This window comes from Microtus ochrogaster, chromosome 19 (genome assembly GCF_000317375.1).
Source record: "Microtus ochrogaster isolate Prairie Vole_2 chromosome 19, MicOch1.0, whole genome shotgun sequence".
Classification (NCBI taxonomy): Eukaryota; Metazoa; Chordata; class Mammalia; order Rodentia; family Cricetidae; genus Microtus; species Microtus ochrogaster.
The window spans coordinates 21,763,826-21,776,215 of NC_022021.1; the positions used below are offsets into that span (position 1 = coordinate 21,763,826).

A 12,390-nucleotide genomic window follows, 5' to 3' on the forward strand; every position below is an offset into this window, starting at 1 on the left:
AAAAAATGGGGTACAGAACTAAACAGAGTATTCTCAACAGAAGAATCTCAAATGGCTGAAAGACACTTAAGGAAATGTTCAACACCCTTAGCCCTCAGGGAAATGCAAATCAAAACAACTCTGAGATACCATCTTACACCTGACAGAATAACTACAATCAAAACCACCAACAATAGCTTTTGCTGGAGAGGATGTGGAATAAAAGGAACACTCATCCATTGCTGGTGGGAACACAAACTTGTATAACCACTTTGGAAATCAGTCCAGCTGTTTCTCAGAAAATTGAGAAAAATTTTTTTTCAAATAAAAAAGATTTTAAACTATGGTTGGTACTAAATTGGACTTCTTAGTTGAGGTTTTTCTTGATGTCAAGAGCTCCAAGTCAGAGCTATACCAGAATTCCATATACCACTGTAGGTCTAAAAGTCAGGAAGCTTCTATTTATGTATTGCTATTGTCAGAAATAACTTCTGTCTTGAGTGAAGACCATTTAAATATGAACTTGGATAGACTATGAAGTAAAATTGTATATCTTTAGATGCAGAAACTGTTTATGCATAATTAAATTAAAATTTCATATTTTCTCTATTATCTAATTCATTCCCTCAACTTTAAGATATTTTCCTCACACATATGGGTCTCTGATAGAAAGTGATCATTACTCCATCCCTCACCTTAGTTTTCTCTAAGGTTGGATCTTCATAGTCACATAACACAAGGACCTATCTTATTAGAGTCCTTTCCTAATGAAATATAAACCGTTTAGCTTAACTGACTTAAAGAATAAGTTTAGTAAAGCATCAATATTTAGATAAAGATCACAAAGTATGAATTGGTAGCAGACACTAATAATAATTAACCAATCTTCTAGACATTCACTATTTTAAGTTCTACTTATACATTACATGTTGTGTTAGACTAAAAAACCTGCCTAGTTGATATGAAAAATTAACATGAACAACAAAATTAAGGTCAGGAAGTTTTGTTAGAAAAAGCAAAAATTAGAGGTTTAAAATTATCATTCTAGACAATCTGTTAAATTCAAAGGATAATGTAAGAGGGACTGGCACAATTTGCAAATTTCTATGATAAGAGTGCAGCTTATAAAGACATTAGTAGGAATACACAATCGCTTCCATCCATCAGATTGCATTCCTTCATCTTTCCCATCTTCTTTTAGCCCATTCTATTAACTAGCCTTGCTCCACCATATACTTAACTGCTTTTGTTTCACCTCATCTTTTCTTACCTCCATTCATTCATTCTTCTTTCTTTCTTTCTTTCTTTCTTTCTTTCTTTCTTTCTTTCTTTCTTTCTTTCTTTCTTTCGTTCTTTCTTTCTATAACCTACAAATGTACATTCTTTTCCAGTCATTGTGCTGGATGTCAAAAGGAGGTAATTAGGACCAAGTATCTATCACTTAGAGCTTTTTGCTATCTATAGGAAGGTGAAACAATCGGTATACATGCACATGATGGCTGTACTGAAAGTAACTGAAAGCCAAAATTCAGGACACCTGAAACCAGCAGCTTCACTGGATAGGGGATTCCTGGAAGGTATCTTAAGAATGAATAGAATTATCAAAGAAGAAGGGAATGGAGGACGTTTAAGGCAGCTACAAAAATATGAACAGAGACCCAGCAATTGGAAAGCATCAAAGATATCCATTCAAAAAAATTCACTGTGGTAGCCAGGGGAATGACAGATTAGCTTTATATTTCAGAAGGATCACACTAGCAGGAGAGTGGTACGTGTATTTAAAAATAATGAAACTGGAGTTTGTAAAGCCAGTTGGGGGGCATTTTTTTCCTGGATTCTGGGTGAGGAATGATTGGTGACTATAGAGATAACAACATATCTGGTAGTCCCACAACCAAGTCCTGGGTTTCTTCATACTTAATCTAGAGATATCTCTAATATACTAGAAGTAAAATATCTATGGTAAAAACAATACATTTTGCTTTTGGCTCTATTAATTACATGTAGGTTTTTTTTTTTTTTTAAATATTTTGTTCTTAGACCAGCATTTTAAACTCTGGGAACTCCTTGGGTTTTTTTTTCTGTCTCTAAAAAAATTTTTATATGACATAGTTTGTTCATATTCTTCCCTTTTCCACAACTCTTTCATGTTCTTTCTCTCTTAAAAATGACAACAACCAAAAGCAAAAATAAAACAAAAGGTGAAAATCAAGAGAACAAAAAACTCAATAAGGAAAAAAATACCAAAAGAATATAAAACAAATAGTCCCCAGAAAACATGGAGTCCATCTTGGTTCTGGTCAATCATTCCTAGGCATGGAGTATAGTTGTGATGGAGGCTATCCAGTGACACTCCATAGGAGGAAGCAAGTCTTCCCTTCAGGGATCAATTCCCTTTAAATCTATACTGATGCACTCATCTTCTGTGTATGGAGATGAGTCATTGGTAGCAGACACTACTAATAATTCATCAATCTTCTAGACATTCACTATTTTTAAGTTCTACTTACACATTAAATGGCGAATAATACTCAAAACACTGCCTAGTTGTTATTAAAAATTAATATAAACAACAAAATTAAGATCAGAAAGTTTTTGTTAGAAAAACCAAAAATTTACATGCTCTTCTCACCACCTTGATGCTATTGCATTATTTTTTATTTTTATTGAGCTCTACATTTTTCTCTGCTCCCCTCCCTATCTCTCCCTTCCCCTTCAACCCTCCTCCAAGTTCTCCATGCTCCCAATTTACTCAGGACATCTTGTCTTTTTCTACTTCCCATGTAGATTAGATCCATATATGTCTCTCTTAGTGTCCTCATTATTGTTTAAGTTCTCTGGGATTGTGATTTGTGGGCTGGTTTTCTTTGCTTTATGTTTAAAAACCACTTATGAGTGAGTACATGTGATAATTGTTTTTCTGTGTCTATGTTATCTCACTAAAAATGATGTTTTCTAGCTCCATCCATTTGCCTGCAAAATTCAAGATGTAGTTATTTTTTTCTGCTATGTAGGACTCCATTGTGTAAATGTACCACATTTTACTTATCCATTCTTCGGTCAAAGGGCATTTAGGTTGTTTCCTGTTTCTGGCTATGATTAACAAAGATGCTATGAACATAGTTGAACACATGTCCTTGTGGCACAATTGAGCATCCTTTGGATATATAGCCAAAAGTGATGTTACTGGGTCTTAACAAAGGTTGTTTCCTAATTTTTTGAGTAACTATCACACTGACATCCAAAGGAGTTGTACCAATTCACATTCCACCAGCAATGCAGAAGTGTTCCCTTTTTCACACAACCTCTCCAGCATAAGTTGTCATCAGTGTTTTTGATGACATTCTTACAGGCGTAAGATGGAATCTCAGAGTTGTTTTGATTTGCATTTCTCTGATGACTAAGGATGTTGAACATTTCCCTAAGTGCCATTTTAGATTCCTCTGTTGAGAATTCTCTATTTATGTCTGTATTCTATTTTTTTTATTGGATTATATGTTCTTCTGGTGACCAATTTCTTGAGTTCTTTGTATATTTTAGAGATTCGGCTCTGTCTGATGTGGGGTTAGTGAATTTTTGTTGTTGTTCTGTAGGCTGTCGTTTTGTCTTGTTGACCATGTCCTTTGCTTTACAGAAGCTATTTAGTTTCAAGAGAGCCCATTTATTAATTGTTTCTCTTAGTGTCTGAGTGCTGGAGTTATATTTAGGAAGTGGAAAAACATCAAATGGAAAAAGAAAGCATATTTAACAAATGGTGCTGGCGTAACTGGATACATAGAAGAATGAACATAGACCTGTATCTATCACCATGCACAAAACTCAGATCCAGATGGATCAAAGACCTCAACATAAAGCCATCCACACTGAACCTTATAGAAGAGAAAGCGGGAAGTACACTTGAACACATTGGCACAAGAGACCACTTCCTAAATATAACCCCAGCTATTGCTACAGAACTGCTACTGTTGCTGCTTCGTTGTGTGCCTTTACATCCTGAGGTTTGTACCTTTGGAACATTTCAGGTGAAGCAGTAAGGGCATACCTGTGATCTTCACATGCCAAGATGAGAAAACTTAGCATTAAATGCTAAAAAGATGTTATTGATGGTCCAGTCAGTTACCAAACACAACCAGCTGCTCCACAGATTTGAAATTTGGAAAAGAATCCCAGTTCAAAATCAGCTACCTAATTCCAGGGCATGAGAACCTAAAACTGTATCAGGGAGAAGCACTGTCTAAGTCATGTTCAACAGCTAAGGCATCAGCAAATCAGCAGCTGTCCATACTGTACTTCTAAATATTTCCATATGCAGAATATACAGAGAAGTGAATCATGTGACAAAACAACTCCCTTGCTTTAGTATGTGTTAATACACAGCACAACAGGCTTGTAGGAATGTATCAGAAATTCTGTGGGACATGGGGTGTGTGGAGGAGACTGTGATATAGTAAATGTGTACCTTCTTGTTGAGTTAACTATAGGGTCAAGTTTTACACACAGAGAGACACATAAACACACACACAGGTATGTGTGAGCAAGCAAGCATGCCTAAAAGAATGCTATTATTTGTATTACTAAGAGCACAAACATATAAACAATAAAATAGCAGTAAGGAAAAGCAAAAAATAAAAATTCCTTCAAATCTAATGTTTCCTCTTCAGCAACAAGGATCCTGTTGTAGTTTGTTTATCTATTTCTGTGAAGAAATACCACGAGCAAAAGAAACCTGAGGGAGGAAAGGTTTTATTTGGTTTATGCTTCCATATCCCAGTCCATTATTGAGGGAAGCCAGGGCAGGAGCTCAAGCAGAAACCTAGAGGCAGGAACCAAAACAAGGACCTTGGAGCAACACTGCTTACTAACTTGCTCTCCATGGCTTGTTCAGCTTGTCTTTTATACACCCAGGACCACCTGCACTGGGAGGTAAAATGCCTACAGACTTGCCTGCAGGTCAATATGAGAAAATTCTTTGTGAGATCTTCTCTTCACAGGCAACTCTAGCGTGACATGCTGACAAACCCGAAGGAACACAGACACACAGCACCATACCCTGGAAGACTTCACCTCTGATGCCCAACAAGTTCCAACAAGCCTAAGAAGTAAGAACTTCTGGTGGAATTGGCTTGGAAACTGCCAGCTTTCTAATTTCCTTCGGTAAGCTGATGTGTAGACCTGAACGGTACCTTTAGGGCAGGGTGTCCCACCTGCACACTATCAACATTTCAGGCCAGATGACCTTTACAGTGACGGGTCACCTTGCATTGTGCATAGTAGGATGTTTGGCACTTACCATGGTCAATCTCCTCCAGTGGCAGCCAAAAGTATCTCCAAACAAAACTAGTGTCCACTGATAGGGAGGAGGATTATATAAGCTTTCATTAAGAACCACTGACTTGGGGACTAAGTCCCCTTAATCTGCTTTTATTGATTTTTTTTCTTGGTTTTTCAAGACAGGGTTTTATTGTATAGCCCTGGCTATGCTGGAACTCACTCTGCAGACCAGACTGGCCTTGAACACACAGAGATCCACCTACCTCTGCCTCCCAAATGCTGGGATTAAAGGTGTGCATCACCACTGCCTGGCCTCTTGGATTGATTCTACGCCATGTACAGAAGACTGTCTGTGGCCTCCACATTTTAGCATCTTGTTCTCTTTCAAACTGCCTGTCTCTTATGTTCTGCTTTCCCCCACTGTCCACTTAACCAAGGACTCTGCCAGGTGGTTTTCCTGGGACCTTGTCTCATCCAATCCAACTTGACCTTCTTCATCTCAGTGAACGCCACAGAAACACCAAGCTGTCTTGTACACATTCTTCTCTCCCTGGTAGAAGATGCTGTCTAAACTTGATAACAGAATAAAGGAATATGTCTTTTTGCTTACATTAGTACCATAGAAAGTTTTATATCAAAGGTTTTCTTTCCATTTTGTTAGTATATGGCAGTGTCAGAACCTAAAACTATATTGATTTTCCAAACAAAACTTCAGTTGGAAGGATTCAGAATTACTTTTAAGTTTACATAGAAATATACAGCCAAATATAGCCAAACATATATTTAAAGAGAAGTGCATGTCTTGTCACATGTTGACATATACATACCTCTAAAAATCATACTGGATTGACATAAAAGTAGACAAAATAATGAATGAACAGAAAAGACCTTTTTTTTTCCCCTGAAAAAACTCTGAATTATATGTTTAAGATTTACACAGTGCATTATATATCCATTTTAAATGAAAATTATAAATTTTAAAGTGAGGAAGGAGACAGAGATACAGCTGAGAGGTGGAATGCTGGCCTAGTTGATCTGACCTGTAGCACCACAAAAGAGCAGAGAGGGAGGGAGGTGAGAGGGAGAAGGAAAGGGAAAAGAAAAAGGAGAGAGGGAGACAGAGAGAGAGCCACAAATAAATTTTCTAATGTTTGCAACATGAGAATGGTCAACTAGGACATTTTAGACAGTAATCTTAATTAAAAAATCAGAATTTATAGTTCCTATTTGATTTTGCAAATAATTTAAATTCTAATATTTTTGCCAGTATCATTCTTAAAACTAGATTGTTTTTTAGGTGACTGCTTAAAAAAATACATCCTGACCGGGCGGTGGTGGCGCACGCCTTTAATCCCAGCACTCGGGAGGCAGAGGCAGGCGGATCTCTGTGAGTTCGAGACCAGCCTGGTCTACAGAGCTAGTTCCAGGACAGGCTCCAAAGCCACAGAGAAACCCTGTCTCAAAAAACAAAAAAAAAAAAAAATAAAAAAAAAATCCTGCCTCTCTATTGTAAGAAATGATTATAGCAATAACCAGAGAAAGTCAAATATCATGGGGAACATTTCCAAGTGCAAATATATAAAGTGGGAAAGAGACACGAGGCATAAAGGTTCTGTGGGTGGAGAGAGGGCGTGTGAAACGAGAGAGAAGGCTCTGGAAATAGAAGCTAAGGGAAGCTATAAAATAAAATGATTCTCAACAAAGCAGAAGAATTCAATAATTACCTTTAGTGGGTTGCAGTTTGATGGAAATAATATAAACATTCAAGACTAAATTGCAGAAGGAGGTAGGAATCTAAATTCGGAGATTTTATCTTTAAACCTGAGCTGAATGGTTCCAACAGTTAAGAAAATTTTCATTACCTTTTGGAAGGGAATACTAGTACTACTCTTATCTACTGAGTTTCTCTGTGCTTGTGATCCAAACTGCTCCTCAAAATACCTTGTGACAAGTGTGACGTATCTCTAAAGGATGGATAAATTGAGGCATGTGGAGCCTAACTGACCAGTTCACTGTCTCAGTGTAATACCAGAAACAAAACTGAATACTTTTCTGTTATCCAATGAAGGGTTGTTTTCTGTCCCACGCTAAATGATCAGTAATTTACTTACCACAGAAATAAAGTTGTTTTCTAAGGATCAATCATCAATATAAAACCTTGGTAGGAGTAACATTCATATTATAGCACTAAGATCATTAATAGTAGATTTTTATTTTTTTGTTTTTTTGTTTTTTTGTTTTTCGAGACAGGGTTTCTCTGTAGCTTTGTTGCCTGTCCCGGAACTAGCTCTTGTAGACCAGGCTGGCCTCGAACTCCCAGAGATCCGCCTGCCTCTGCCTCCCGAGTGCTGGGATTAAAGGTGTGCGCCACCACCGCCCAGCAATAGTAGATTTTTTAATTTGTCAGAAAAAATCATTTGTTGTTTTCAAACTGATGTAGATACGACAAATTTCACAGTGATGAGATAGTTAAAATAGTTAAGGTTTATCTTACATTTTGTGTGTGGTTGGAGGCAGTGAGCCGGGTCTCAGACAGCTGCAGACTGCACTGGAACCTGCCGTGGAACTCTTGTTTCTGTAGCTCCACATCCTCAGTTCTGGGATTGTAGGCAGTACCACCACATATGACATTTTACATTTTGCTTGTGGTTCCTAATAATTTATATAATTTTCTTCTGAGTGCACGATCAGTAATTCTATCATTTTAAGAGAATTTGCTACCCAACTTTAAAAAGTTTTAGACTTATGACTTTTCAACCTCAACCCATTTTTTTGTAATGTATAGTTACTTAGATGATGAGCATGGTTACTAATTAACACAAACTCTTGAATACCTAAACTGACAACCACAGGCATACTTTTACAAATCTTGTAAGTATTAGTGGATCTTATGTTGATATGTTAAAAAAAATAAAAAGGACCCCAGTCAGCTTTTCTACTACATACTGAACACAGGCAAATGCTCATCTGGGTCTAACACAATCTCAACACTTGTGACACTTAAAATTGCCTTCCACAATAAACTGGGGCCACGACATTTTATATAAAAATTACATAATGAGTTAAAGTAGCATGAATAACCAGTCAGTTTCTCCCTTCATGCTTTGCTTTCTCTGACTTGACATGTTCTTACAATCTTTAGCTTCCCAGCACGAACTGACCTTCCTTTTCCTTTACGAGAGGCTCTGCTTGGACAGGACAGAGTTTGGAAAGTAGACATAAAGGCTAGTATCCCTAAGAACGTCTACAAGAACTGTTGCCTATGTGGCTCCATTATGCACTGGTCCAAATAACGCTCAATTACACTTTAAGACACTGTGCAAGGAAGCTGCCACCAAAAGGGTACTTCCCATTCTAACCACCATGTCCTCCAGACAAGCTACCGGTTTCTATATTGTGCCATTTTTATAGCAAATACTCATCAGAAGCTCCAGTCTCTCACTTCCACTGAATGAGTGTAAACTTGGAGCATACTTTTATATTCTCTCCACAATCTGGGCTTACAAAGTTGCTAAAACTATTGCAGACCAATGATGTACTATTTTGTTGTTTTTAAATATCTCCTGTCCTTTTCTCCCTTGACCTTTTTCTCTCAAGACTCTCTGCCAAGGATGGTTCTAGAGAAACAGTTCCTTAAATCTAACCTTCTGAGGGCTTCATGAGGCCAGGTATCTCTATGTTCTCCAGCTTCCCCTGACCACTTCTCTCTTAGTCATGTAAACACTGTATTGCTTCCACTGAAGAGATTCAATGACATCCTTATGTGGTCATTTTTGTGCAAATCTCAGTTTCTTTCATGGACTGGGCCCCGTGAAGGCATTTCTCTAGTCTGTGCAAAGACTAGCATTCTACACAAGCTCTAGTACGTATTTGTTAAACGGGGAATTAAGGGGGGAAAAAAGCAATTACAGGTGTAAGATTGTCAAATTGGTGAAATAAATAAATCCAAAAACTGCATGTGTAGGTTATACAAACTTGCAGATTACTGAAATAACTGTTTATTTCTCCCCAAAGAAGATAGTTTTAGAACACACATAGATTAACAGCAAGAAATGAGAAATATTTTGTTCACTGATCTAACCCTGAGTACCAAAGGCAATGCCAGGCATGTGATAGACATTAATAGATATTTGTTGAATAATACTTCAGAAGATAGTTATTCTTAAAGGTACTCTGGTATTTAATATATTCTTTCAATTTTTTTGGCCCTCAATTTCTAAACTAGGTTGTACTGAGTCGAAGATAACCTAGACTAACCTCATTTCATCAATACACTTTAAACCATCTCAAAACGGATATTCAGGATAACATAAACGTCAGTGAGTAGGAATATTGCACGCCAACATGCTCCCTTAAGAGAGAGAATCGAACTTTTTTGGAAAGATAATGTGTTTTTTGATTTTCAGATGAATGGAGTTATTTCACATATGCTGAATTTGTAAAAAAATTTCAGGGCAATTCGGGATTTTGCTCAGGCTCGGCTGGGCTGAGAAAGACGTGAGGAGTGCAAATCCGTCAGGTAATTCCAGTACTGCTAGAGCTGGGGGCATCACTTTTGACCAACTGCTAACAGCTCTTAGTTAAGGCGGCCATAATCACAGGCTTAACGTTACACAGCACTTACGGCCATGACCAGAAAGAGTATACCAGAAGCTGAGGTTGAGCTGAGGGCCAGCTTCTTGAGGAAACTTTTTCTAAATCAAAAACTGCAAAGGTCACATCCCAGATAATGCCAGGGAGAATCCACAGCAATTTTGACAGCAATGGTGAAAACTGTAATCAAGTTCTGCTACCTAAGTGGTACATCGCCCGATTCACTGATAACAAAACAGAAACCCCTAATCGGGGACGTCAGTGTGCTGTCGGAGCAGGGTCGGAGCAGACATGATGGCTGCATGGTGCCAAGTCAGGGCAAGCAAAGCAGGGAGTGCTAAATTCTAAAACACTGATGTTTGTTGTTTCTTTATGCTTATGCTGAGGAGGGGCGGGGAGAGAGAGACAGAGAGACAGACAGAGACAGAGACAGAGAGGGAGGGAGACCAGGAGAGAGATTCAGCCCAGATAAGTGTTCACTATTCACGAAGAGGTCCTTGGTAATTCCACCTAACCAAACCCCACGGATAATTAAGATCTATTCATAAATTCCTCAACTCCTGTGGATAGGAGGCTAAGGGTAGGCATATGTTCCCCTCTCCTCTAGAGCCCATAGGACCTGACGTCTAGCGAGTGACTCAGTTGGTGCTGCGTTGAAATCTTGGCTTTGTCTACAGAGGTCTGTAGGCTGGAGGAATGGCTGGTATCTGCCTTTTGCTTTTTGTATGGGGTTATCCTTGGCTCTGACTGCTACAATGCATAAGATAACCCCATCCATCCTGAGCTCATCTTATCTCCAGGTCTGGGCTCCCCATCCATGAATGACCAACATAAAGACAAAATGAGACAATATAGACAAATCTGATGCCATGCCATCAGTGCTAGGTAAATAAATGGCTCCTATTATTAAATAACCTCCAGCTTTACATAGAATATCCACTAGTTTTTAGATAGTAATGACTCATAGCTAGCAAACTAGCAATTCGTAATCCTTCAGCCTTTCTGAATCCTTCCTTGCCAGATCTTATAGTTCACTAATTATCATTTTATGAACAAAAATAGGCGAGTAGTTCAGCTGCTGTGTCTTCCTTATATTCAGAAAACAAGCATAATTACCCTGAGAAAACGAGAAATCGTATTTGTCAAACCAGGACTTTTAAGAAAATTACTGTGTTCATACAAGAGTTCTCTATATTTCTCTTGTTAAAATTTCAAGTGCCTGAGAAATGATGACGTATAAAAGACTTTTTCTTTATTTAGAATCTGAAGAAAATTATTGTATTAGAGATTACTTCCTTCTGAACATCTTAACAAAATGATTTGGGAAATGTCAGTTCCCCATTTACTGAGCTTCTATAAACAGATGCTAAATGTAAACATTTACAACTCATCACTAAAGAGCTAGTTTAAAAAAACAGCCTCATTGTTCCAGTGATAGCATGCTGTGTCATGAGGCCAAACAGTACCTCACCCTGTTGCAGAGATCAAGTGGCCACTCCTGAAGTCCATCAGCCTACCAGAAATGCTCCTGATGCGCAGACATTTGAGCATCCAGAGCCTCCCAAAAAGGATCCTGGGGACTCAGACAATCAGGCTCACTAACTTTAGCTAATATGGCACAATGCCTATTGCTTCTTCTCCCTAGAAGAGGTTTTCTTCTTCACTCAGTTTGTAGTAAGAATACCTGTGACAGAAACAGAGGGAATTCTTGACAGAAGTGGACAGGAAGCAGCGAGTCTGTAGTTGGGTCTCAGCTTAGGGCCATCTACAGTGACCCGCCAAACCCTTTAAATGTAGACGTCCTAATTCACAAATGTGAAATAATACAGAGTTTTCTTCCATCTCTGATGTGTATTAGTTTTCCTATTAAAGGTTGTGTTACAAATAAAATAAGGGCTATTTTAAAGATAAGATTACAAAATTTAAACAACAGCACAAACAGGTTGGATTTCAAACAAGAGTTTCAGGTCACTTGAGGCGCCTGCATTAAGCATGCTGTGAGCTTAGTAGGCAGGGCTGGAAAGTGAACTGTGTGAGTCAGGCACCAGCGGTCAGCCTGGCTCATTTAAACAAACAGATTTATCTACAGCTAGGATTGCAAGTCTTTAGGGCAGAAATTTAGCACCAATTTCAGTAATAAATAAGCACAAAACCTGGGAGGCTTCCTTCTTCATTTTTTTGGATTTTATCTGTCCATAAACAAATACACATACATCTGAATATGAGAAAATAAAAGCTTAAATTCTGTAGCAGCTTTTGTAAAAATAAAGGAAACTTTTGTAAAAACAACTTCAAACACCCGATTTGCCAAGTCCAACAATATGCCAATTCTGTGAAAGCTGCTACCTGGACTGTTCTGACAGTCACCAGAGATGATTTAAATAGAAGAATAATTACAGCTCCATCAGCCCCTCCTTAAAATTATAGCAAGGCCTCTGCATTAAAGTATAAACTGCATTGGTCCACGAACCCTTCTTACTGCGACTGACCCCAAGTATGGGCGTTAGATACCTCTTCCTTGATTTCCTAATAGTAGCAGCTCTAGGT

The 12,390-nt window shown here is 38.2% G+C and overlaps 1 protein-coding gene across 2 annotated transcripts in view; it reads right to left on the minus strand.

Moving 5' to 3' along the window:
• The window catches only part of Kiaa0825 (KIAA0825 ortholog), a 309,933-nt gene that overhangs the window by 6,812 nt on the left and 290,731 nt on the right, over nucleotides 1–12,390 (minus strand). The gene's annotated exons all lie outside the window — the stretch shown is intronic.